Genomic DNA, 27500 nt, shown 5'->3' with positions numbered 1-27500 from the left:
TTCGTATCACGACGAAACGATTTCATGTCATTTCACGTTAAAAATGTGTAGTAACTATCGAGGAATTAAACTGGTATGAGTGGGTTGGAAGCGTAGAGAGAGAACTGAAAATTCATCGTCTTGTGCTAACGTTTAGGAGATGACGGCAAAGAAATGTACCAAAATGTAAAACGCACGAGCAGAGCGTACAGAGCCATTGTTTTTGCTCACTAAACCTATTGTTTTGTAGCGTCGTCGTTTCGTAAGCTCCCTATTAACAAAATCGGACGGCCGCGTAGCGGGAGTCCGATTTGTTAAATCACGCGTATGATTACAGACCATGGCCATTGGACTCCACTACGGTCCTGTTTCCAATTAATCATATCCATTACAACTTCCGAGAAAACAAAATTAATGCATTCCTTTTTCACTGTCTAATGTTACAAATTTGTCCATTTCGGAAAATCCGCAGTTTGGTAGGGTAAGTGGTTGTTGCTATGGTTATTGTGATAAATTTCTGTGATTGGTGGATTAAGCTGAGTGCACTTAATATTATTGGCTGATGTAACTGTCCGATTTCCGGGATCCGATTACAGCCAACTGTCCGATTTCAACCGTACACAATAATTAGTGAAAAATAAAGTAGTTAATGCACCAATCAAATTTGAGAAAATTGACTGTAATGGTCAGTGAGTAATCTCTTGGTCTTTCCCTGCAAGTAAACGCAGAGTTTGCAAACAAAGGCAAGATCTATGACAGTGTCGCCAATTAGGTAAAACTTCCATCCATCTGTTTCTCTTGATAGCTGAGATGATTTAAAGAAACGTTCCGGATGTTCAGGAAGAAAATTCAAATTTGCCGTTGCATTGTCTGCTCACGTTTACCAAAGAAATTAGCTGGGTCTAGTCAATTGTTTGCAGATCTAACCCTAACCCTAACTCGCTATGTAGCGAATGATTTAGTTTGGTTTTAGTGGCACTATGTACCTTCTGCACAAACTGGGCCTTACACCGTTCTCGCGCGGTGACGTCTAAGCTGTTAAAGACAAATATCTGGACCGCGGGATGTACAGATTCAGTTAAAATATTACACTCGCCAAATGACACCCGACTGACTTGATACGAAAATTGCATTTCCTGCTGTTTTCTGCCCCATTTTCCAAAATGCACTCCAAAAAGGTAGCTTAAAGAGAAATATCTAATTCTGACCTTAAAGTTCCACATCAATATTATCGTTTTTCGATATTTTTGCTAATAGTAATTTCTAAAAGATTTAACTCCAGGCTAAAGCTGTTCAGTGATTTGCGACAAATAGTAAGTTGCTATATTTTCGCAGTCTTAATTAATTGTTTGTCACTGCTTTCCCTCCCGACATTATCACCATTATGAACAAGACGTTCATTGGCAAACATTCACGACCACGATGGTATGAAATCTGAGTACATGTATTTTTCACAATCCTTGGCGTTGTAGGCAAACATTTGTTTCATTTCACTAAACAAAATCCAAGGTAAAAAAGGTACAATTTCTTTAAGTGAAGCGCTAGAACCACATGGATCAGTTGATTGAGATTTATCTGTCATTCCGAGCTAAAAAAAAAAGAGATTATCCTCGACTATCGTTGGTTATTTCGTGGTAAACATGATTTGCTCCGGGATGAAAAAACTTATAATGTTAAGGTTGGCTGAATGCAGGTTAGCTAGACATGCACGAGGATTGCTTTTTTTTCTCTTCATTCGATAGGCTTCAAGTTCTGTTGTAGGCGGTCCGAGTTGAAGCGGAACTTAAGCTAACTTTAATAATTATCCATGGCCCACACAAGAAAACTCAGTCCTTCAATTCTACATGTAGTCGACAGATGTCAGATCATGTTCAATTTTCACTCGATGAAAGGAGCCAATTGTCAATAACAAAAAGAATAATTGGTGTTAATAAATGTATATAAAGGTGTGCTGTCAAACCCAGAAGACCATTTTTCAAAGGTCTTTTTGCGAAGTCATCGAGCGCGATTTTTCCCGTCTCCTCGATCAAGGTATGACTGACTTCTTCATGTGTTTCCTTCTTTTTTTTTTATTGATTCAAGTTAGCATTGTTTTGCTTTGTTTCGTTTTGTTTTATTTTAAAAGATATTTGTCACTGGCGCATTTTAAACAGGTTCCTTGCATGAGTTACGATAAATTGACCTGACTGTCGCATACAATCCAAAGTTGTAATAATCGAAAAACGGCAACTGCTACCTCATCGCTGTAATTGGATAACTTCGACAGCAATTCGTCTTTGTTCGTGAGATTCTGGTACGAAAGGCGTCAAGATTTTTCGGCATAGAGAATGAAAAATGGTCCAAAATATATCATCAGGTGTTCACGGAGATCTCCTTTAACCTTTGATTTCGATAATTTCAGGTTGTTTCTCATAGACACGACACGACAATGAAATGTAGTAAAAATGTTACAGACGTGAACGGGACTTGCAGAGCAATTCTTCTTGCTCATTAAACGGTATTGTTTTTTACAATAGCAAACTCGCCGATATTAATGTTGTCGCTTGCCAAAAGTACTTATTACCTCTGCGGTAATTAAGAAGGGCAGTTGTCTTCCATACCACCGAATAAAGCTTAAACTAATACCAAATGTCAACAACAAACGCACCAAGTTTTTTAATTTATGAGAAACTTGTCAAAACGGGAATTTGAATTGAAGTATGATAAGTTTACCTGCCACATATATATTTTATTACTATTTGACCAGCATACAGGACTCAGAAGCATCAATTGATTAGTTGAAAACATTGAAGTGTTTTTGTTCGGAAATGCTGACTATCTTTTGTAAATTAAAGGTATCGCCCAAAAAGGTTTAATAATCAAAACGTTAAGACCATGTGCCCAAAATCTATATTTATTTCATGAATTTTCTGCGAACCTCTAAGGAACGCGGTTTAATTCCTTTTAATTTCATTAAGCAGAAGATCCCGCTGCGGTCGATAAGCTGAATCTGGAGAAATAAACATGTTCTCTTGGCTGAAAAGATTGACCAATCTTGAAAGTGGTCTACACTGGGCGCCATTAATCTAATTTCATAAAATTTTGTCAACAAACACCAGTGACAGAAGGAAATTAAAACGCTTAGAGTATAACGGATTGAATCAACCAAGCAGATTTTAAATCCATACCATTAGTTATCTGTCATTATTAGTCAATATTTGAGGGAGCGTTCACAAAAGCTTGTTTGGGGGGGCCACCTCCTGGCCACAAACCAATACACGATACAGAAATCAGAAGAGTGAGCGTAACAAATTAAGGCAAAAAAGAAAAACGCCTTCAAAGAGCATGACGATCTGCTACGAAACTCAGAAATAAAGGTAAGGCAAACAAAGCCCTTAGAAAGCCAGCTATCTCACTGATACATGACACAACCTAACAAGATCCCAGGCCCGGGTCAAAGCTTTAAAAGCAGAATCACTCACTTTTACCACTGACAAGCTTATCGGTTGAAAATTAAATGGATGCAAAAGCGTGAGGGCAAAAGGTCACATTCACATTACTGCAGAGACAGGGACGGTTTTCGAGCGTTTTGTAAACTAGCGGACATATTTTTGAAAGCATTGAATGGACAGGAAATTTTTTAAATAAATAGAACACTCAGAAACGCTGTTTCCAGTGTTTCTGGAACTCAAGAATCAGTTTCCCAGGCAAGGCTGGAGTTCACTGATTTCTCTTAAGTAAGTAAAAAAAGTAGAAATAATAAAAAATATTAATAATAAAACAAACTCCTCAAATATTGACATCAAAGTACCTGACATGGAATGGGAAACCACCGGACGAAACGTCCGGTCTCCGGCCTCAAACAAAGAACCCTGGCCTGCTGCAGAGAAAATCAACACCAAGGAACTAAAAATATATCATTAAGGCGAACTATTTTCTTGGAAGAAAAAATATCACACTGTAGTATGAAGGTCCAAATCTAAAGTCTCATAGAAAAAATACCATTGCTAAATGAAATCTTACTGGAAGCGCCTAAAAGAGGCGTCCATTCAAATATTCGAGAAATCAAAATCATGAGACTGAAAGGAGAAGGAAAATAGACTCCGTACAACGGATTCATCCCCATTTTCAAATACCCCCTTTTACCTCTAATTTTATGGGGACCCCCCCCAATTCCTCATCAGTCCCCGGTTATTAGCAAACACAATCATACAACGGTATGATCAAAGTTCAAAGTTGCTCAACCACTGACTGCGATGATCTTCCCAACTTTCATTTCATTCTATTCCGCGGTTCAAATTAAATATGACACTTCATATGTATTCTGATATTTAACAATTATTCTACCCGGGCTTGCTGGATATGAAGTGATAGATAATCATAATCATTTTATATCCAGCAAGCCCGAGTAGAATTATTGTTTTAAAACTCCCAGGATCAACAACTCTTCCACTGAAACATCGATTTTTGCCTCGGACAATTCCGGTCTAAAACGGCTTTTGTCGGCCATTTTTTCTCAGAGTTGCAAAAATGTTTTCAGCTCGCTTTATTGCTGACGCGTTCCTTGACCATGTTAGAAACAGCAGGTATATGAACTGATAGCCTGTGTCTGGGAAGCCAATGAAAACGCTGGAAATTTGATATCCGTAGTTCACTTTTTAATAAATAGATTTAGCCAAGCCTAAAAGCGGAGCTCCCGTTTCTGACCCCCGCAGAAAGCAATATAGTGTATACTTATGCAAATACTTGATGGGCGATCAGTATCCATTATATGATAAAAGGTGTTTATAAAAACGTTGAAACTGATCTAGATAAAAAATTATTAAAAACTGAATTTTCGACTGCAACTGCGGTCTTCATCAGAGTGACTAAAATATGCTGTTCGAGAGTAATATGCTGAAACTAAAATAAGAATTACTTTATCCCCAAGGGGTTCAATAATGTCTTATAGACAGAAGGGATTGGCTTCCGCTCGTTCACCGCATTTTTGTCTATTGTGGAGTGCCATGATTCCGAAAAGATTCTTTTGTGCCAATTATTGACATTCTTTTCTAGAATTTTCACATACTTATGTGAGAATTCTTATACTTATGCTTCTGCATATAGTACAAAACTAATCGTTATCAGTGTATACCGTTTTTCAGCGATCAAACACCTGTGAGCTGACAGCAGTAAACAAACAAGCCTTGCAAACAATAACCAACAATTTTAATCAACAGCTAAAACTGAAATTACATGCACAGTAACCTCTTTCACAAAATTTTCTGTTTGACTGATAATCTTTATGCGCCCAATCAAATCGAAACTTCAACACCCTTCCCCCCCCCCCCCCACCTTGTGTAAACCCCGGGTATTTGACTGCAGCTTTCCGTATCTAATTAATGTCTTTCCGCGTACGGCGTACTGCGTAGCCAGCATCATCAGATAAAGGGTCACGAAACATGTGTTGGTGTGTTTATAAACAAGTTTTCTTAAAGGCGACAGGGACCGACTACGATTGTTCTTTAGGAGGGGCATTTGACAGACAAATCCGACGATAGGGTAGGGACGATTTGAACACCATTTTGGGCCGAAGGGGTGGGAATTTGAACGATCAAATCGATCAAATGTTCAAATGCCCGGGGTTTTCCTGGGGGGAAGGGGGGAGGTGGGAGGATGTTGAAGTTTCGAGTTCATTACACCCTCTCTCTTCAGTTTAGAACAACAGTAAAAAGTCAAGCTAAAGCGTAGTAATTCTCTTGCTCGACTACAATTTCACAGCCAAACAAAGCAGCCCACGACTGGACATCCATTTCACATAAAATGCCTATAAATCAAAAGGTATTAAACTCCATCCTTGGAGTTCAATTATAAGTGACGTTAAGAGGTTACGTGAAGAGGGAACATTGCCTTTGGAGTTCTGATTTTCATCTTGGGATAGTTGGTTTTCGAGTACAAAGTGTAGAATTCATAGAAATGATTCGTAGAATTCGTAGAAATGGAGCAGCTGGAATGTAGCATAACATAACAAAAAATTGTGAAGAGATAGTCCAAGATTATTCGTCACGACCGAAGAATATTTACAAGGGTAAAACCTGAGCACTCGAAGGCAAACGTCTTGGACGAGAATGCATATGAAGAAACAGCAGATTCAACCCACATATGGTGGAACTAGAAGACTAGTACTTAAAGACAAAATCGTTGGTTCACCCCTGGGTTGACTGAACAATTAAATTGGAAAACATTCATGCAAATCTTTCACTTACACCATTCTTCACTTTGAATTGAGGCACATTCAAAGCCAAGAAACGTATTGATTTGAGGCTAACGCAAAATCCACTTCGTAGCTCTGTGGCTGTCAGTCGAAAAAAAAAGCGATGTAAAAATTGGCCTGGTGACAGCAGGTCGATGAAAATGCCGTAGTGTTTGAGCAAAGAGCAGTGGACAATAACCCTGCTCGGTGTACGTTGGATCAACTGGCGTCATTAATATTAAAAAATTATTATAAAAAACGTTCACTGGCTATATACAGTTAAAAACTTTCGAGCTTTCGGCTGTCAGGCTACAGCCTTCAATGGAAATGAATGGAAAAAATGATGACAACTACAATATATACAAAAATAGGTGAGAAAAAAAGAATATAAAAACGGGAAAAAATATTTGTCAAAAAAACTAATTGTTCTTTTTTAAAAGAATGGAGTATTGATTAGGGAGCGGCCTAGAATTGTTATCTGCATGATCTATCGAAGCGGTGTGCCAAGATTCCAGTGTCTTGCGGGTACGAGAAGAACCCTTGTCAATCACTTGGGAATTTTTAAAGTCAATAGAGTGATTTGAAGACCAAGCGTGTTTAGCGATGTTGGAGCCTCTTGCGTAAGACTTCACATTCCTCGTATGTTCTTTTTTTCTGGTTTCAAAGAATCTGCCAGTCTCGCCAACATAACTCCATGGGCAGTCGGCACAAGATATTTTGTAAACCACGTTAGGTTGAAGATCGATCGGAGGGCGGGACTTAGGAGAGGGAAACTCCTGTTGTAAAGTCTTGAATGGCTTGCTGACAACTCGAATATCATGTTTTTTAAGGAGTCTAGTTAGAGGCTGAGAAATGCCATTAATATAGGGGAGGACTGCATAATTGGAGAATTCGGAGGGTGCAACCCATTTAAAAAACATGCAAACAAGTTCCTCAGGTGTTGGGATGGGATTTGTTCGCTGAGTAGAAGATTTCTTCTTTAGAATGTTGGAGATAACATTTTGGGGGTAATTGTTAGATCGTAGAGCGTCGATGACATGAATAAGTTCTTTCTCTTTTCCTTGTTTTGTGCTCGGGAGATTAGTTGCGCGATGTAACAAAGTCTCAGCTGTACTGGTCTTGTGTCGTTTGTCATGATGGGAAAAGAAATCTAGATACCTTTCCATAACACACTCAACAGTATCGATCAACACATCTCCTTTACCATCGAAGAAGAAAACAATAACCAGATCGCCTTTCTGGACGCTTTGGTTACTCGCAAGGATAATGATCTCATTATTGAGGTTTACCGTAAACCAACCCACACTGATAGGTATCTAGATTTCTTCTCCCATCATGACAAACGACACAAGACCAGTACAGCCGAGACTTTGTTACATCGCGCAACTAATCTCCCGAGCACAAAACAAGGAAAAGAGAAAGAACTTATTCATGTCATCGACGCTCTACGATCTAACAATTACCCCCAAAATGTTATCTCCAACATTCTAAAGAAGAAATCTTCTACTCAGCGAACAAATCCCATCCCAACACCTGAGGAACTTGTTTGCATGTTTTTTAAATGGGTTGCACCCTCCGAATTCTCCAATTATGCAGTCCTCCCCTATATTAATGGCATTTCTCAGCCTCTAACTAGACTCCTTAAAAAACATGATATTCGAGTTGTCAGCCAGCCATTCAAGACTTTACAACAGGAGTTTCCCTCTCCTAAGTCCCGCCCTCCGATCGATCTTCAACCTAACGTGGTTTACAAAATATCTTGTGCCGACTGCCCATGGAGTTATGTTGGCGAGACTGGCAGATTCTTTGAAACCAGAAAAAAAGAACATATGAGGAATGTGAAGTCTTACGCAAGAGGCTCCAACATCGCTAAACACGCTTGGTCTTCAAATCACTCTATTGACTTTAAAAATTCCCAAGTGATTGACAAGGGTTCTTCTCGTACCCGCAAGACACTGGAATCTTGGCACACCGCTTCGATAGATCATGCAGATAACAATTCTAGGCCGCTCCCTAATCAATACTCCATTCTTTTAAAAAAGAACAATTAGTTTTTTTGACAAATATTTTTTCCCGTTTTTATATTCTTTTTTTCTCACCTATTTTTGTATATATTGTAGTTGTCATCATTTTTTCCATTCATTTCCATTGAAGGCTGTAGCCTGACAGCCGAAAGCTCGAAAGTTTTTAACTGTATATAGCCAGTGAACGTTTTTTATAATAATTTTTTAATATGTTTTACCCTGGCTACGGTTCTTCTATTTTTAAACGTCATTAATATTACAAGTGAAAAAGTAAATGTTTTGAGGAAGAGCTTATAAAACGTAGATTTGGTTATTTAACAACTATTCACCGAATTGGAGGTGGTTAGTGGAGGATATTTACGAAGAGGCTCGGTAATTACCCACCAATAGGCACAGACACTGAGGTGAAAAGTTGTTTTTAGTATATACTAAAACATTGAGATAAGATAGCACGAAAAGATGATGATTTTCACTCTTTTATTCCTACAACGATTAAAATATTTTTGGGCACAAATCCCGCGCAAGTTGCTTGGAGGTCGTTAAAAAACGACCGCCGGAAATACGCCTGCGTTCGAAGGCTAAGGTCATCGCTGTTTTCGCGACCAACAATTTCTGTTTTGCACCTTTGCCATGTGAAGTATCTTTTTCTCTCCACTGTTCTTCAGGATAATTAGAAAGTGTGCGTTTTCCCAGTGGAAAACCCGGGAGGGGCTTAGTGAGAAATCTGATGGGATATGTTAGGGGCAGGATCCTCGTACAATGATGATTGAGATGAAAAACATGCTAATTAGTTCATATTGAAAGGTACGCAAAATGCCTTTTTTTTCTCTTCTGAATCACCAGTGAAGGAACAAAATATATTTCATATATTCAAAAAACATAAAAATAAATAAATAAATAAATGAAGTCCGTGAAAAAACGAAGACCGTGATGTCAGCTGTTATCTAGATCGGAAACTACAATCTGTAATGCCAATCTCATGTTTTATCATATTACGAGCGCCGAAAAGTCAAATGCATCCAAAGCTAACGATTGTTGGATCGCGCAGCGCAATATCGAGACGAGAATAGGGACTTGCGCCTGGAATTTGAGCTAAACTCAAGACAATCACCGTCTGAGAGGGGTTTCAAGTGGTCCTTGTGACATTTAATAGGAAATAAGCTCCTATTTGGGGTACATAAAGGTCGAATTACCGGCACCGTGAACGATTTGGAAAGCTGACGTTTCGAGCGGTAACCCTTGGTCAGAGCGAATATAGTAGTAGCCTTACACTTTCTGTTGCAGCGCCTAGACCAATTGAACGGAAAAAGTTCAGGATTCGTAGAAAGCAGGTATTTTGGTTTTTAATCGAAAACTTGATTTTTTTTTTAGATACTAATAACTTCATCTGCAAACGACACGTACACTCTTGGCACGCTGTATCACTGTATTGGTATGTTGTGATGCGATTATATTTTAATTAATGGACAAGTTAATTGAATTCATCAGGTAATTGGTAGCACATTTCCGTACGGTAAAACGTCTTCTCCTCCATTGTTGTCACAGATTTAATAGCTGTCAGTGGTTCGTTGGCTCAGAAGAATAGTCCGCAACGGATCGTCAAGCTTGAAGCTTCGCAGCGACACAATCAAGGTAAGTAACTGAAAACTCATTGGAGGTTCAAATAGTGCTTTCTGACAATCATACTTTAGATCTTCTTTAAGTCATCGTTCTGTAAATATCTTTACAATATTCTTTAAATTACAATCAAATTTATCGCGTAATTATTCCCCCTGAAGACTGCATTCATTCTAGAAAACGTTTTGCTCTTCTGTTAAGTTTTCTTCAAGTGGACAGATCCCACTTTTACTATTGTTCTCACGTGCAAATATAGATGAGATACAAGTACAGTCGCAAAAGAAGTGTTCCGGCAGCGATTTGAACAGAAACTCGACACTAAGAATGCAAGTAAAAATTCTTCGTTTTCGTGCAAAAAAACTTCATTTGTTAAGATTTTATTTATTTTGCATTTCCTGTCACAAATAAAATTGCGGCTTGTTACAGTAGCCATTACCGTGATGGTGACAGCTGGGATTTACAATTTTCGCTCGGCACGCAATGTTCCGGTGACTATTTGTACCTCCCTGGATGTCAGAGGTCATTTTTCTTCGTTTTCTAGCGACTGTGTGTCGAAGGTTGTGCATGCATGCGGCTTTTGCTGAAATATAACACGAAGACGAACTCTTCACCCATTAGGCCATTTAGTCTGTCGGACCGGTATTTGAGACATGTTTGCCATTCAGTGCGGACTAAGGGATAATCCCGGCATTGATTAGCGAAAATCAGATTTTTTTCACGTGTCATAGTTCATTTTTCTTAGCAAAAACGAATGCATAAAAACTTGAAAATTGTACCTTGCGCTCCAGTCACACAGTTGTTTCCATCTTGCATTCACTTCAGAAGGTAACATTCATGCGACTTCATACAAATCACCAAACGAACTTCAGGCTGTTTTCATTTAGATGTAGATAAGCACTGCCCTAGTTTTGTTGTGTTTTCCCCATGATACATATTCGGTCACAATACCTGAAAAATATGGCTCTTTGTGCTTTAATGTCTCAATTCTCAATTCTCGCTGTACGTTTCGGTAGCTTTTTTCTTCAATCCTCTTATCGGTGACCTTCGCTTTCTACGTCATAGTTGTGCAATCCAACATACACAATACGTGACATCTCCCTCCTCCTAAAGGTTCTGTCTTATGGTGACTGAACACAGTTTTGAAGCACTCACTCGTACTTTCATTTCTGCCATATTTATGCGTTTTTCGCCTGGAAGCTCAAACTTGGTCACTGATAAGTGACGCTCACATGGTTCATATGGGGTAGATACTTAGCACTTCACATTACACTCTAATCAGTTAAGTCTGTTCAAATATAAGTGCTACACGGCCAACGTTAGCAAAAAAAACGTAATCCCTCCTTGTACTTGCACATGTTCATTGCCGTGACTTTAACATCTCCAGTTTCCACAACCTGCTCCCGTCTGACCTTGTGGCTCAGTCGGTAGAGCAGCGGTGATCTAACCCGAAGGTCGTGTGTTCAATTCCCACCCTGATCAGAGTTTTTCTTTGTCCTTGTGTGGGCCCATTTCGATCAGTAGGGCTAACGCTCACATGGTTCATATGGGGTAGATACTTAGCACTTCACATCACACTCTAATCAGTTAACACTAAGTATAGCCTGTTCCAGACTCTCGGATAGTGGGGTCGGCACGAGTAGAAAGGGAACGCGAAAACAAGACACGCGCGCCATCCCCCACGCGTATAGTCATACTCGTTTCTCATATTTGCGCTTTCCCTACTATCTCGGAGCCTGGAACAGGCTATGATATGTACCACCACTGGTCGAGAAGGAAACAATCGCATCAAGCCTTTGAGATTTCTTTAATAAACAATATATTATTCTGCAAGAAAAGATTACACAATGTTCTAATTGGCTCCAAAATCTAAGCTAAACCGGAATCACGAAAGCATGAAAATTGGTCAAATCATAAAACAAACATAATAAACTGAAGAAAAAGAAACAAAACATTATCGCACCTGAAGAGTGGATCTCTCTAGCTTGTAAGAACTTGAGTATCAAAGAAATAAAAACTATTCGTTCGTGTCCATAGGCTTATCGCAAGTGAAAAACTAAAGCTAAGAAAGTTCACTAAAAGCAACTTAAATCAGTCTATAAAACTGTCAATCAACGAAATCGCCGGATCAGCAATCAATCATAACTCATGATTAGTTCAATGTAAAATAGACATAAAGTCACGTAAATTCCAGTACATTTGGCGGAAACTTTGGACGTTTAGACCAACCACAAAGGTTTATATTTTTTGACAGTTGGCTGTTACCATGGTAACGCATCTAGATTAAGTCAAAGCCTCAAGGATACATATTCCTCATTTATGCAAAATTCACTCATTAGTTTTTTTGCAGCCTTTGCTCGCTTAAAGACTCTGTCGAACGGCATGCCTCACGAGCGTTTGTTTATGTTATATGAAGGGAAAAATTAAGCGACACTTTGTGTCCTTTCCTTTTAGCGAACGGAAGAGAATGTGGCTTGAAGAATAGAAATGTATATTTCCAATAAATAAAGCAAAGCGCGGCTCTAAAACACTAATCAAAGATAATAGGGTTTCCTCACTTAACGCGGCCCACATCGCGACAGCGATACATGGATAAAGTTGATGAATATGACATTTTATTGTCTTAGATTCTTCATTCTTCTTGATAACGATTTTTGGTTTTCAACACTCATGTTTTGTAACAAAAACAAAAGAAGACATTTGCACAATAGTCAATTCCCGGAGGATTGGGTTGGGACAAAAACATGGCCGCTTTTTTTGTGCTTAGGGCACAAACATGGCGGCCGTGAGGTCACGTGAAAATCGAGAATATGAACAAGAAATACTATTATTTTGTTCGATACTATAATATTTGTGGCAATCAGTAGTTCATAGAGGCTGCTGCAACCGTTGCAATCGAGTAGAAAATACTTATAGTGCGTAGTTCATGCATTTGTAATATCCAGGCTAGATCATTGCAATTCCTTGTTATTTGGCCTTCCTAAATAGCTTATTCAGCGCCTACAACGTGTTCAGAATTGTGCAGCTCGACTTGTCTTACGTGGCCGGAAGTTTGACCACATCACGCCCTTTTTGAAAGACCTTCATTGGCTTCCAATTGACCAACGAATCATTTTTAAAATTTTATTCCTCACGTTTAAAGTCATGAACAATTTAGCCCCTGATTACGTTTGTGAGCTACTTCATCGGTGTAAAACTCGTGTACACCTGGAAGATCATTGCGCTCATCAAGTTTAAACCTTTTACTGCTTCCGCCGTCTAATTTAAAGACGGTCATATGGCGATCGAGCCTTTTCAGTTTGTGCCCCGAAGCCATGGAATAGCCTTCCAGAGCACATCAAGCAAGCCACAAGTGTTTATGCTATTGAAAATAGTCTTTAAAAAAATCTTTTTAAAAGACATTTTTTGTTCTGATTGACTCTCTTTCGCTTTTACCTGATTCTACTGTCTTGACTTTTATTTTTAAGTTTCTACATTGTATTGATTGTAAAGTGCCGTAGAGCTTTTGATAAGGCGCTATATAAGTGTATGAATTATATTAATTATTATTATTATTATTATTATTATTATTATTATTATTATTATTATTATTATTATTATTATTATTATTATAGTCAATACCAGGAAGCGAACGTTTGACCCCGACATAAGCTTTGTAAGACACAAAATCATTTGAGCCACAGGTTTGGTGATATAAGAACAAATGTAGCTCACTCAGTACAAACAATGACTTTAGTCAATGAAACTCGAACTCCAGTGATCCCGAACTGACTTCCGTGGCTCAGGTCTCCGAGGTTTTCATTCTGATATATGTGCAAGTTGCCATAGTCACTTCATCGCCGTCCAACTGCTCAGTTATCCATTCGTGTTTTTCACCGTTGACAAGGCAAATTCGCGCCAGATAACGCCAGATAAATTTCTTATCACATCAACACCACTACGGGATCACAGAGCGACTAAATTCCAAATAATGTTCGGCTTTCTATAATCTTCTCATGTGCTGGGCTAGATGTGTGGCTACGGCCGTTATGGCTTGATGCCGATCGTATTTAATTGTGCACTCTCATTGGAGAGAAATCGCGGTGTGATCCCAGAGTGGAGTCACTCTGGACAAGCCCTGATAACACTTTTCGGATTATTGTCTCACTGTCTATTAAAATTGTCTTCTGCATCTCCGCAACAACCTTTTTGCACAGATCGTTTGTTTCAAAAATATTTTCCAGTTCCTTTATTGTCTCTTTTATACCTTCACCGAGTGCACTGATCACAAGAGGCACAACTCTGACTTTGAAACCAGGTCTTCGCTCTCCAAGTTCAAATGCAAGCTGTCTGTAGTTTGATTTTTTTATAAATTCTCCTCTTTTCGATGTTATTTTCTTGTGTGCACGTTATATCGCATATCCAGATATTCTTCTTTTCCTTTTCTTCAAGTATCAAATCTGGTCTTCTAGATGTTGTCGTCTTTCTCAAATTAAACTCCCAGCCCCACACCAGCCTTGCTTGAGAATTTTCCAAAACATTGACCATTTTTCCTGGTACCATTTCACATTCTTATCTAACAAATTGTATTCCTTTGCCCAGGAAACGGCCATTATCATTAGCGCTCTGTTGTGTCTTATTACATAATCACTACTTGCTATCGTTTTGCATCCAGGCAAAAGATGTTGTACAGTGTCTTTTTGTTCACCACACAATCTGCACTTACAGCTTTCAGTGAGTCCCTTTGCGGCTTTCCATGCTCTAGTTTCAATCATTTGCTCTAGCATTGACATAATGGCTGATGTCTTTTTGGGTGTCAAATTTTGTTCAAGCCATATGTTGCACTTCTGGTCTTGCTTTTTATAAATTTCACTTTGCATTTCTTTCTGATGGTAATCTTCCTCTTTTTTTTATTCTGTGCCTTTTTTGAAGCATGATTTCACCAATTTCCAAGCTTGTTTACATGCTTTGTCGAATATGTTCTCTTCCAATATTTTAATTTCCCCCTTTCCCCTTTCAATTCCACTGTCTTCCCTTTCGATTGCATTGTTATTGCTTCATCCTTAATTGAGTTGTTCTCTTTCATCATTTCTCGTTTCCCGGCTGCCTTGCTCCATCTGTTGTCAGACATAGACATGTAACATGCTACACGTAATCTCGATTCTTCGGATACATCCTTTAGTGATTTCAGCCCTCTACCTCCTGCACTCCTCTTCATGTACAATCTTTCATCGCTTGCTTGTCGTCTTAGATGTTGTTCTTTCTCAACTCTCTTTTAATGACTTGATTTAGTTCTGTAAGTTTAGATTGAGTGAATTTGCACACATTCATTGGGTATGCTTCTACAGGTATCACTTTGGTATTTATAGCTCTGATCAAGTTCTTCTAGTTCAACTCTGTCTTAGTTATGATCTTTATCCCTCTACTAACTTCTTCCTTCACTCTATTGAGCACTTCTTTGGTCTTAATTCCATGGGCCTGCTCTGCTCCTAAGAACTTGTATATCTCATTCTGGTCAGGGTCCACAGTTTTCATTCTTTCATGCAGCACCTGCAGTCCTTCCCCTTTAACCATCTTTCCCCTTTCAAAAACAATTTCAGCACACTTCGCTACTCCATATCATGCACCTGTATCATTTCTTGCTTGTACAATCATCTCATTGACATCTTTCAAGATCTTATGACTCTCCTGATATACTTTCAAATCATCTACAAACAGGCTATGAGTACGTTTAACATCTCTGTTTCCTGGCTCACCCATACGGTATCCTTTCGATTCTTGAAGGAGTTTACATAATGGGACTTCAGACAAGCAGAAACCAAAAGGTGAGTAGCTGTCTCCTTAAAGAAAACCACACATGATTTCGATTTTAAATGTCCTGGTTGTTGATTCCATACCGTCCTTTATTTTTTGTAATTGCTTCAGGATTTCCTTCTCTTTTGTTGATGCTTTCCTATTCTCAGTCCTTCTATGTATCTCATTGCTGGCTCTTGCTGTTTGTTGTCTGAATTTTTTCATCTCTGCCTTGAGTTCCCTCTCCCGTCTGTTTCCATTTGATGGTTTTTGTTTTCTTTTGGCCTTTTGTCTCCTTTAGCACTATTCCTGTTTTGATCGCAATAGCCTTTCCCATTGCATAAACCTTGTCTGTAATCTCAGGAATGTTCTCGTCTCCATGCAGGTACTGGTCTAGTATCCTATGATCGATTCTAACAATCTAATCACATATCGTATTTCTTGATGAAGACGTTTTGGCTTCTCTTAGTTCTTTTCAGTGGTTTGGTAGGCTGAGTAGCGCCTGATCTTAGGTTATACGGTTTAGTCTCCAACATAGGCGACTGCACCAGGAATGCCAATGGGTGTTCTCTACTCTCCGCCATCTCTGTCATAAAATTCTATCCGATATTGTTTCATCATGATTGATAATATGAGCAGTCCAGATAAATAATCTTAAAAGCCTTGTTTTCAATTTATTCAATGCTATCCCAGAGGTACTCAGGGATATTTTTGCCAAACTTTCACGGCATGTTCACTACTCCTATAGACACTCAGTAAGTCCGATGTGTTCATACTCGGTCTTTTCAGAAGTCGTAAGGCATAGAGCTTCTTGAATGCCTCAGTAACGATGCATTTTGCGGGAAAATAAACAACAGACCATATCGGCTAACTCAATGTTGTGCCCAATTCAAACCTTTTGGGAATAAAACGTTTTGTTCCAGGTATTTCCATTTCATTTAAATGTGAATTCTATATTAGAATACAGTTAGTAATACACAAAGAATTTTAACCCCGGGAGATTTGAATAAGGTACAACATTTGATCCATTGGCCGTGTTTTCACGAGCGGTTTTTCAGGTCGCTTAGCGAGTGAAAACCGAAAATTCCGTGAAAACAGACAGTTCCTTTCCCAGCTCACTTAAAATTAAGCGAGTGGGCAAATCTCGCTAGAATTCTTATTAAATTTAAGCCACCAAACCAAGTAGCTTAAGCGAGTTCATGGTAATTACTTTCGGTCAATGAGTTATTCAAATCGGAAATACAATAGGCGTGCTATTTTTATTATTTTTATTATTGTATTAGCACGTGCTCTCTCCTCATTTAATCTTACCCGTGAAAACACGTAACATTTTTATGTCGCTTTACAAAGTCTGCAAACAAACCACTTTCAGGAATGTTGAGCGAGACAACGGCTGTCGTGAAATCACGGCCAATTTTCAATTTTTCCACAAAACTATTTTGGAAACAGACACTTTTCCAACGCTGATGGGGACAAACCTGAAACCAGATTCTTACTCTAGGGCAATGCACTCTTGGTAGAACAGCCAACAGCGGTTGGTCTCAAATTTTTCAAAGAATGAGCATGCGCAGCATTTTGGAGGGTTTTCACTTTTAAAGCACCATGCCGTTAATGTAATGAAAGCGAATTTAGGCCGCATTTCCGAGACCATCGCGCGAACAAGAAAAACATTTTCACCATATTTGTTTTTTTTTAAATCCGCTCCTGCCTTTAAAAATGGATACCGTTGACCGCGGAAAAATTGTGGACTGGTCAGCCACCTGAAATGGATCAATCTTCTCAATTCGCTTATCAATCTCTTGTTTCCCTTTCTTAGTTTGGTTTAGGCAGTTGCACTGCAGTCAATCAAAAGTTCCCTTTCGTATTTCCGAATTGGTTTATTATGGAACTAAATGCGCATCCACGCGTGCGTTTTATTATTTTACTTTGTTATTTTTTTCTGAGTTTAGGGATTTTGAACAAGGCAGAATTGTCAATCTTCCCAAGCGCTGCCGAAAATCGTTGAACATGCTCTCGGCATCTGGTGAAGAGTCATGCGTGCGTAAGAACCGGCGGAAAAGATTTGCAATTTGGCAAAAGGGTTTGAAGAGGGCGGCTCCATCAGTACCAATAACCTTTCATGTTCGCATAACCCGCTCTTATAAAAATGGAAAGTCTATGCACTCGAAAGTCAAGGGCCGCACTGAAAGGAGTTCACGTTTCAAAGAAAAGTGCTTCCTGAAGTGTTTCGAAACTGCGCCTTTCCTTTTGACATAAGATAAATATTCAGAATGTTATCCTTTTGGGAAATGAGTACCTTTTCAGAAGTGCCTTAAAAAGGACTGAAGAAACAATTAACACTTAACATTAGACTTTAACTGGTACCTTTTTAGGTAAGGGTTAGGGTCATCTGAAATTTGCATGCAAGAAATTCAGACTATGGCTAAAATTACAAGGTTATGTTCTAAGCTATCAAGATTGATCGATTTATGTTTTGAGTTGGGCTCTTAGTCTCTTAACCAGTTTTATGGAAACTTCCCTCTCGCACAATAAAAGATTATCTAATTTTATTTTTTTATCAATGCACGAGCAGGCGGAATTCTGCGAATCCTTCAATCTGATTGGCTCTGGAAGCGGGCGGAATTTTTCTATCTTGCCCGCCAAACCACATGATGGCGCTCAAGAAGAAAATCGGACGGATGCCTTCTCTCGCTTCCCAATCTATAACTCAAGTGAAGCTATGATCTTCGCAGTTATGAACGCAATTTTTACAATTGGGTAGAGAAGCCTGAAAAATTCAGGCGCAAATTTTTCGGTGCGAGGTCACGGGTTGAAATCCCGTTGAAGTCCTGAAATGTTCAGGCTTCTCTACGCAATTGTAAAAATTGCGTTCATAACTGAGAAGATCATATATAGCTTCACTTGATTTCATATCCGCAGTTCATATATGATTCATTTCATATACCATTTCATCAATCTATAACTGTCTTGTTTTGACCCAAGGCCAGCGTGAAACACGAAAAATTCTTTGCACGCTTAGACGACTGCTGTGCAAGCACATTTTAGCGGATGGACGCAAAGTATGATTCTTTGCGAAATGGATCCGCCATCTTGAATTTCAGTTGCCACCAAGGGGTCGGGCTAGAAGCGGGAAAAATGAGGGGAAAGGGGAGAGACAAAGTACTCCTACCTTTCCTCACCCTATCCCTCCTATCATTCATCCAACATGGATCACTGTCGTGTGCGCCAGCAAGTAAAAGTCGCGTTTCCTAACAAGATTCCTATGGAGTTAACGCATGCACGTAAACTTGGCAAATATGTAAAGCTAGGGAGTGCACGGCTCTTCCCATTTTTAGGCAAGCCAGATAAAAATCAATGTAATTATTTACACTTCATATTCATAATCAAAAACTACCTTAAAATATATGTTGCATCGAACTTTCACACTGATTGCTTGTAGTTGTATTTGCTCAATAAAACACGATAAAATTCTACTGCCAAATTCAAATGTACTGAATTTTAAGTCTTCCGGGGTTTGAATAGGCCTTTTTCGATACATTAAAATTCAGCTTGAAAGAGAGGTTTAGAGGACAAAGACAAAGGAAAGTGGATGATATGCAAGTGTTTTTCACATTCATGCATTCCAACTTGTTTCTATTGTTTTTGTCCTCACTACCTCACCATCAAGCTGAACATTTGACGTTCCGAAAATGGCCCATTACCATGTATGCATTAAGAAGATATGCCGGAAAGCAAAACACTACTTTGAGATATGAGAGCATAACAGAAAATAAAAGCTATTCATTCTAGAATTAATGCTAATGGCTAGATATTAAACTGCAGGATGCATATCAGCGCTGCAAATACGACATTACTTTTAATAGACAGTGTTGCTATATCTCTCCATGTAGAGACAGATGAATAGAATATTGCATTATTGCGTTGTTGAATTACTTAACGCTGTTTAACTCAAATATGGCCATCTTTTTGTACGTGTGACAATAAGCAACTTCACTTTTAGTAAGTAGACAGAGTTTTGAACGTGACAGTGCGACAGCAGCTTGCTATCACGTCAAAAAGCTTCAGTCCTGGAGTGGAGTGGGTAATCATTCCAAAACGACACTGTCAGCCTGAGTGGGCACAATATTACAGATCAAAGTTGTCAAAACGATGCTTTAAAAGGCTTTTAAATCATGAAACATGCTTGCTCACATCCGTACGTATAAGGCGTTGATTTCGCTTCCTCAAAGGACATTTCATACGTTGCTATAAACTTCACGTGAACACTTCCTTAGACGCGTTGATGAATGAAACTCCAGAAGCAAACAAATTTGAGATCAAGGTCAAGATGAAAAACAAAATCAGAATCACGTATTCCCGTTTTTAGCCGTCAAGTTTATTTTGCAAAACGTCGTTTAGGGAGCAAATGACTTCAACCTTCTCGTCAATCATTTAAATTACAAGACTCCACAAACGTTTGGGCGTCGCTGGGTGACTGATGAATGAGAGGGAGGACCTTTCATACCGAGCCGTCGTCATTTAATAGATATTTCAGTTAAATGCTACAAATTACGCATTAATGAACGAAATGAATCGTGTATTGAATCAAATATCACAAACTACGAATCATTAGCTATGAATCATATATCATAAAGTACGTACTTGACGTAAATATTGTAAGTTTGTTCGCCAACGTAAGCTAATGTAACCTACGCATGCGCAGAGTCCAATGATATACATTCAAGGGAGGACCATAAAAGGTCGAGTTTCAGATAAGGAAAGTCACTCGTACTTTCCTCTTAAAAATCTAACGACTGGTAAATTTCAAACGAAAATAGCTGAAGTGGTGAAGGAGTTCCTAGTTTTATCGAGGTATTTATGAATCACTGACTTCTTTTATCCTACGTTTTACAAGTTAATTAATGCAAGGCAGTGTGGTTATTCAATTTCTTTTTTTTTTTTTTTTTGTATTTTAGTCGGTTATTCAAATTACCATTAAAATGAATATGCCGCGAGGAGAAAAACAAGTTGTTATTCAGAAAAGTTACGTTTTGTGAAATCAATTGCTAACAAAATGACTACAAAAGCAGAGTAATAGAATGCAAATTAATTGCAGTGGCAGTCGATTTTTCGACAGAATGGGGTGTCAACACTTTCGATCAGAAATTAATTTGTTAGGATAATATCGCAGGCATTAAAAGGGTGTTGAAGGAACCCTTCAGATTCTGTGTTTTTTTCTAGCATTTGCTCGATTTGCTTGCAGAATTTAAGCTAGTCCTCGTTTACTCGACAAGCATTCGCGTCGCTTGCATTTTCGTAAGAAAAAAGTTGCTTTTCGCTGATCGCGGTCGCAAATTACAGCAAAGACTCGATCGACCCCACAACTGAGGTTCAACAGAACCAAAGCTACCCCGAGTTAGCTCACTGTCCGCCTTTTTTAATTGGGCCCTCTCTGCTTTGAGTTAACTTGCAATTACTGCTCGTGTTCGCAAAAAAAAAAGGCACATTGCCCGCATTCTCGCAAAAAAAAAACAAACAAAAAAAAAAGAAACAAAACAAAAAAAATTATAATCCATACTCTTTATTGAGCGGCTAGAAATCGTATAAGTTTAACCAACTTGATGTCAACGTTTCTTATTTTCTTGCAAGGAAATTTGCTAACCAAGCTATTAATGCGCGTCATTCAGCAAGTAAGAGCATTTTTATCACGGAACGTGAAATAAATTGAGATAGCTTAACAGCTGCCAAATTTTAAAGAAAGAAAAAAAAAAAAAAAAATCACAGAATGAACCGAGCTGTCAAGTTAGTTGTTATGTCTTGGTGTACGTTAATTTGACTTTTCAAAAACGGCAATCGTGCTGTCATGAGCAATAACCACCACTATTTTCGTTGAAAGCAAAGTAACTATAAATGTACTATGATGTACATTAGAAACGAACAGCTACTGCAAACACTTGAACTATGCCGCGATTCTCTACTAAAGAACCCTAAATGCAGAAAATTTAGTGGAATAGACAGCAAGAAAGCAGAATAACCGACATGTGTCGCGGCAAACGAGCTTATAGATACAAAAAACCACTTAAACCACTTTAATTAAAAGTGAGAATGCAGCTGCGGGCTAAAAAATACATGCTGCGATGTTGGTAAAGTGATTAGAGTTTATATGAAAATCATACCCACGCATTTCTTCGGCATGAAAACGTATAATTTTTTTGGAAAGGAAGAAAAATAAAATCGTGAATCTGGACCAAGCTTATCATTCAGTAATAACGACTTCAGCATACAGGCATAAATATATCGAGGAAATATAATACGCTCTAAAATTGTACAAAATGTGCTTCATTCAGAATTGCTAAATGCTTAGACACATGAATCGGGAACGTAAAAGGGCGAATCACTTTTGTAAAACACCCCTCTACAGGAAATAAACGCAAACGATTTGCTTTCCTTGTATTTTATTTTTTTTCAAGACTTCTCAGGGGTGAAAATCGCTATTTTGCCATTTCACCAATGCAAACCGGCATGAGATTTGTCTCACAGGACACAATATGAATTGAGTTTTCAAAGGCCTTTTAAAAGTTCAGTCTTTGAGATTTAAATCTTAAAATTTTAGCTTCTTAATGCGTACTACCGTGTGTTCGATTTAAATACAAAGTTCCTGTCGGCCAGGATAGTTACCATGGATTTTAAGTAAAGTTTACGACATTCTAAGTTTCCGAAAAAAAGGACCAACCACATCTTTCGACTTATCAAGTCATCTTTTTCGCAAAAAGATCTTCGGCTCTGAACAAATACGATGAAAGCAGTTTCGTTAGAAGAAACCGTGCAGCTGTTTCCTCAGGCTTGGGCTTTTTTGTAGGATTTATTAGGACTTCGACAATTCTTTGTTCGTGGAAAGATTAGGGAAAGACAAAGGGATTCTCTCATGCAGTGACGAAAAAGAATGGAAGACATTCTCACGGAGGTGACAGAGATACTCAAAGTCAACAACATGGGTTTGAATATTCAGCGTTAGGCTCCTTCCGTCTTTCATCTGTAGCTTGTGTTTAGCACCTTAAAAACAAAGTGGCAGATAACATTAAATTTACAAACATGATGTACAAGTCACATGTCCTTTACAGACCTGATTCAATAAATGAATTTTGCATTCGACACAGACATGTTAAGAGCTTTCTTATCTCCGTACATGAGTAAATTGACCAAATAAATTTTCGAGGGAAATCCCGATCTAAGCCTTTTCCCCTTTTCTATACTGTTCAGTTTGTTTTCGTTTAAAAGGTCCTTTTTAGTACGAACAAATTGATGGAATGGTCACGGGTCCCCCATCCATTTTTACCTAGTTTAAATTGGTGATCCTCATTTTACTTAAGTTGAATGTGCTCTCAGATGAATCGAAGAACCCTTCTTTGGAGCCGAAATTAATCCTAATGAAAAATCAGGGCGTGGCGCGAGGTCTGTACAAAAATGACTGAGGGCCAATTTTCCCGCAGTAGGTTAGTAGGTTGTTTATTATATGCCACCGCTTTTTTGGAACGATCGGACGCTTCTCCGTTTGGTGAATGCTCGTAATCTTCCTCTTCCATCAGCGAACTTTGAACGGTAACCTCAGTTTTAAACGTAAAACTAAATTCCACTTCAGTGCTATAAATAATTGTACCGTTGTGATGAAAAAAATTAATTCCGCTTAAAAAAAAAAAAATGTTTCCATAAACTTGAATTTCTTGGGAGAGAGAAAAAATACGGAAACGGACAGTTTCCATGGTTATTGTCTGCACTGTAAAATTCCAACCGAAAGCTAACCAATCAGAGTGGTCCATTTAGCCTGAGAATTGCATGTCATGTAATAATTTTGGTTGTGATGCATGGATATCAGTCAATTGTGACTTACCATACGAAAATAAATTAAAAGAACGGTGTCGGGTTGAACATGTTCGTCGTTGCAGTGTAGTGGTGAAGACACAAGACTGTAGACCTAGAGGGTCCGAGTTCTAGTAACTGTAAGTGCCTGCGTTTAATTTTTTGTTCCCTCACTATGTTTTGATGTTGAGACTGAACGGATAAGTGTATGAATACAGAAAGGTGATAAAAAATAATTAAGATGCGTTGAGATTTGTAAGGCAGGGGGAAGGTATAGGTGCTTCTGCTCCTTTCTTGTTGGGATGGTTGCTGGTTTAAACTAGTGCATATTCAGCCTAGTTAAAATGAGGATGACTAATTTAAGCAAGGTGAAAACGGATTTTATACCCTGGATCAGTTGTGTCTTATCCACTGTGGGTCTGTAGTCTAAAGCCAGTCCCACAAGGCTCATTGTTGATCAACAAATGTTGAACAGTGTGTCATGCCATGTTGAATGCTGAAATATGCTGTTCAACACGTTGTACGGTGTTGAACGAAAATACAGACCAGTTCTATTCCGTTCAACACTTCTGTGCAACATTGTTCAACATTTGTTGAGCAACAAAAGTTGCAGGATGTTGAACCTTGTGTCATCGGCTTAACATTTAACTCCAGTACTTGGGGTTCGTTATTGAACTGCATTTTAACAATGTGGTTTTCTTATTGAACGATACACTGGAGAACAACTCAGTGAGTCGAACTTAATGCACCGCACATCTTTAAGAACATGTTAAGAACGTTTTCAAGCACAAATCGCAAAAAAAGAAAAAGAAACACGTTCAGTCTAATCCCGAAAATTTGTGACGTTCTCATAAAAAGAGTTTCATAATTCGACTGACCATGTTTGATCTTGGCTAAGTTCCCTATGAAAAATTCAGTAAATTAAATAACGAAATTGAATCGGTCAGTTTAAAAACATACGTGTTATTCTATTATAATGCCCTTATAATTACTGTGACCTCTTTTTAAGGGTCTTTACTACTTAATGCTTTCAGCCAGGCTCCTGAAAATTGCACTTCCACTTCGGCGGCTCCACAAATTAAATTAAAAGGACTGTAAATGGGTCGTCAGAATTAAAAAAAAAAACTTTTTAGAAAACACAGACAGATAGATAATAAAAATACAAAAGTCAGTAATATTAATTTCAAACCATGTCATTAAAAAATACGACAAAACTGTAATTAGACCAGGGGAAGAAATTTGTATACGTACGTAATGAACTTTGCAGTATTCATGCATGAAAAAAACATTGTAGCTTTTAATTGTTAAGGATGTACGCCTACCTTCGTCGTCTAAATTGCCAGGTTTCTGTTTATACTGCAGATAAGTAATTCAATTACTAAATGTGTATGCGTATAGCTAACCTGCGATCAGGCTCTATTTTAGTTTCGCGTGGCTTATAGCCTTCTGTCCGTTTTATATAGTTTGATGCTAGAATGACTATAGCGCAATGAAAGGAGTGACAACTTTAAAAGTGGCTGAACGGAACTCGAGCCCTCACTTTGTCTTCACTTTGTGATTTTCGTGGGCGATTAGAAGTGAAGACATAAATTCTAGTATTTTAATATACTACTGCGGATATGATATATTTCTTAAATCAGAAGAATGAACTTTTCTCAGTGTAACAGTCAAATAATCTATGTTGTCTATCATTCCAGAATGGCATTTTTGATATGTGAAGTTTTTTTTTTTTTACCGCAATCATTACTCCTTTATGGTTCATATAATAAAATGTATCACTTCTTCCTCGTTCATAAAATAAAATATATCACTCCTTTCTCGTTCGTAAAATAAATTACAAGTTTAATAGACAAACCATGTCTTCCGGCGTTTTATTTTTTCTATCGAAGCTTCATCCCTGTTCATCCGCTTTCCGCAATAGTTTTAAACAAAATGTATTGTTCTTTTTTGACTTAAGGGTTTTCCAGTCATTTTTAAAGCACTTTGTTCGAAATATTTGAAATTCAGTGGCGAACTTCGAAGGAATCGCGGTCGGATATAAACGCCGAATTGAATAGTTAACTTGGAGCCTTGATAACAATCTAATCTAAAAAACTCGAACCCTTGGGCAAGTCATTCATTGCCGATGGGCGGGAGGGATGCAAATTTTGGCCATAAATTGTCTGCCAAGTGTTTATAAGTGTATTTCAATATCTTACGCCAGAAAATGTCCTATTATCGGTAACCTGGTAGGCTTTTAATGGGAGCAAACCTTTCTGTTCTTCTCATATAAATGCGGAATTCGTATTGGAAAAACTAATTAACAAAGTAAGAGACTAAGTCGGCAGAAAGGTCGTTACGTCGCAGTAAAGTGCCAGCGTTGCAAGAGATGGGCCATTTGCCATTTGGACATAACCACGATGCTCGAGTTCACCTATGACTTGTTTACTGAAATCGCTCGCCAAGGGCAATCTATCCGGCGACTAGTTGGTTAGGCTTTTAGATCGGAGACAATTCTCATTCAAACGTTCAGTGTTTGCTTAGTGTGGCCAGGGCAGGGTGAGTTTTTCCTTCGCCGTTTATCACCGTTTATCTCCCATTCTCAGGTCTGTGCAGTACATCGTTTCTAAGTTATTTGTTAAAGCCTTTTACGCAACTTTATTGAGTTTTGTATGGAGACGCCATGTGGTCTGCCCACCAATATGGCGGCCGGTAATCAACGTAAACACCTGGCCCCGGTTGTTCAAACGATGGATAACACTATCCACCGGATGAATCACTATCCAGTGGATAAACACTAGCAAAGCCAATTGAGTGTTCCTGTCGGATAGTGATTTATCCGGCGGATAGCGCTATCCATCGTTTGAACAACCGGGAGTTATGAAAGCGCTTACTTTTCGTTCACCTGCGTATGAAGACATCTCCCAGTGTACTTGAATGGCTCAGATTGCTGAGATTCGTAGGGATAGATTTTGTGGTTTAATTTTGTTTTTGGTTTGAAAAGTTCATTTTTTTTTAATTTGGATATCTTTTTGTAATTAATTGTATGGAGTACGATTATTATGATGGATGCTTGTCTCTGATGCTATCAAAGACAATAATAATTATTTATGCGTGTGAACAATAATTTTAAGTGTTTAGGGTTAAATTCTCAGCGTAGCAATGAGGGTTAAGCTCTCAATTAGGTTTACGATCTTATCTGAAACAGTTGGCATTTCAGGAGGTGTATCATGGTGACAACTGCAGACTGCATACAAATAGCGCTGATAAACAGTGTTTAAGTCTATAAAACACCCATTTTAAATAGCGCTGAGAAGCAACATTTAACTTTTGCGGTTAGTCTGCGGTCTGCAAGTGTCAGACACTGCATTCTAGGTAAGGGATTGGCACACATTGTAGTGATTGGAGTAATCACTTCAATGATTTGCAGTGTTTAGCCTAAAACAACCGTTGTCCTGGTTTTTGGATTAAGAATATGGCTGGTGGAAGTAAAGCATTCTTTCAGTTGTAGGATAAAGGGGTTTAGCTTTTAAAGAAGCTGTAGTGCTCTGTCAGTGGGGAAGTGAGAACTGAGTTGATAGGGTAAATTGATCACTGTAAAGAAATTTGAAAGCTGACGTTTCGAGTGTTAGCCCTTCGTCACAGAGCTAAACTCTTTTCTGTCTTTTACAAGTAGGACTACCTTTCATAATGAAAAACAGTGATATTCTTTAATCATTCCTTTGGCAATGTAACTTCTATAATACAAGATTTATAAATATTTGTCTCTTCGATTTTCAAGTAGTAAACAGAGAAGAATACAACGGGAAAGTAAGTACATTACCATTAAACGTAACAATGGTATTATTTTTACTGTTACAATATTAAGAAACTAGAATTTATCTTGAAAGGAAATTACTCATTTTGCAAAATGGCCTGTTTACAAGCTGAATTTAAAGGAAATGTCTTTAAAATAATCGAAAGTAAGATTAGTAGCACTGTACAGGTTTAATGTTGTAGGAGAAATAATCGAACTTGGTCACTACTCGAGCATAATGGTTTTCGATCTCAGTTATTTTTGCTTAAGGCATGTTGGGATACAAGGG

At 38.3% G+C, this 27500-nt stretch overlaps 1 protein-coding gene across 9 annotated transcripts in view; it reads left to right on the top strand.

Moving 5' to 3' along the window:
* LOC138018026 (D(1) dopamine receptor-like) overlaps window positions 1–27500 on the top strand; it is a 107956-nt gene that overhangs the window by 12581 nt on the left and 67875 nt on the right. For 2 of the 9 annotated variants that reach the window (XM_068865089.1, XM_068869967.1), the window contains exons 3-4: window positions 9586–9646; window positions 9760–9846. The gene's annotated coding sequence lies outside the window, so the exon portion shown is untranslated. Of the gene's footprint in view, window positions 1–1969; window positions 2011–9271; window positions 9546–9585; window positions 9647–9759; window positions 9847–20436; window positions 20452–23560; window positions 23577–25637; window positions 25975–27500 lie in introns of those variants that run through there. The other 7 variants (XM_068865714.1, XM_068867171.1, XM_068866455.1 and 4 more) reach the window with 7 other exon arrangements.

The sequence above is a fragment of the Montipora capricornis genome, chromosome 1 (assembly GCF_036669925.1).
Source record: "Montipora capricornis isolate CH-2021 chromosome 1, ASM3666992v2, whole genome shotgun sequence".
Taxonomy (NCBI): Eukaryota; Metazoa; Cnidaria; class Anthozoa; order Scleractinia; family Acroporidae; genus Montipora; species Montipora capricornis.
Note: the sequence above shows the minus strand (reverse complement) of the source record. Positions and strands in the feature narration are given on the sequence as shown.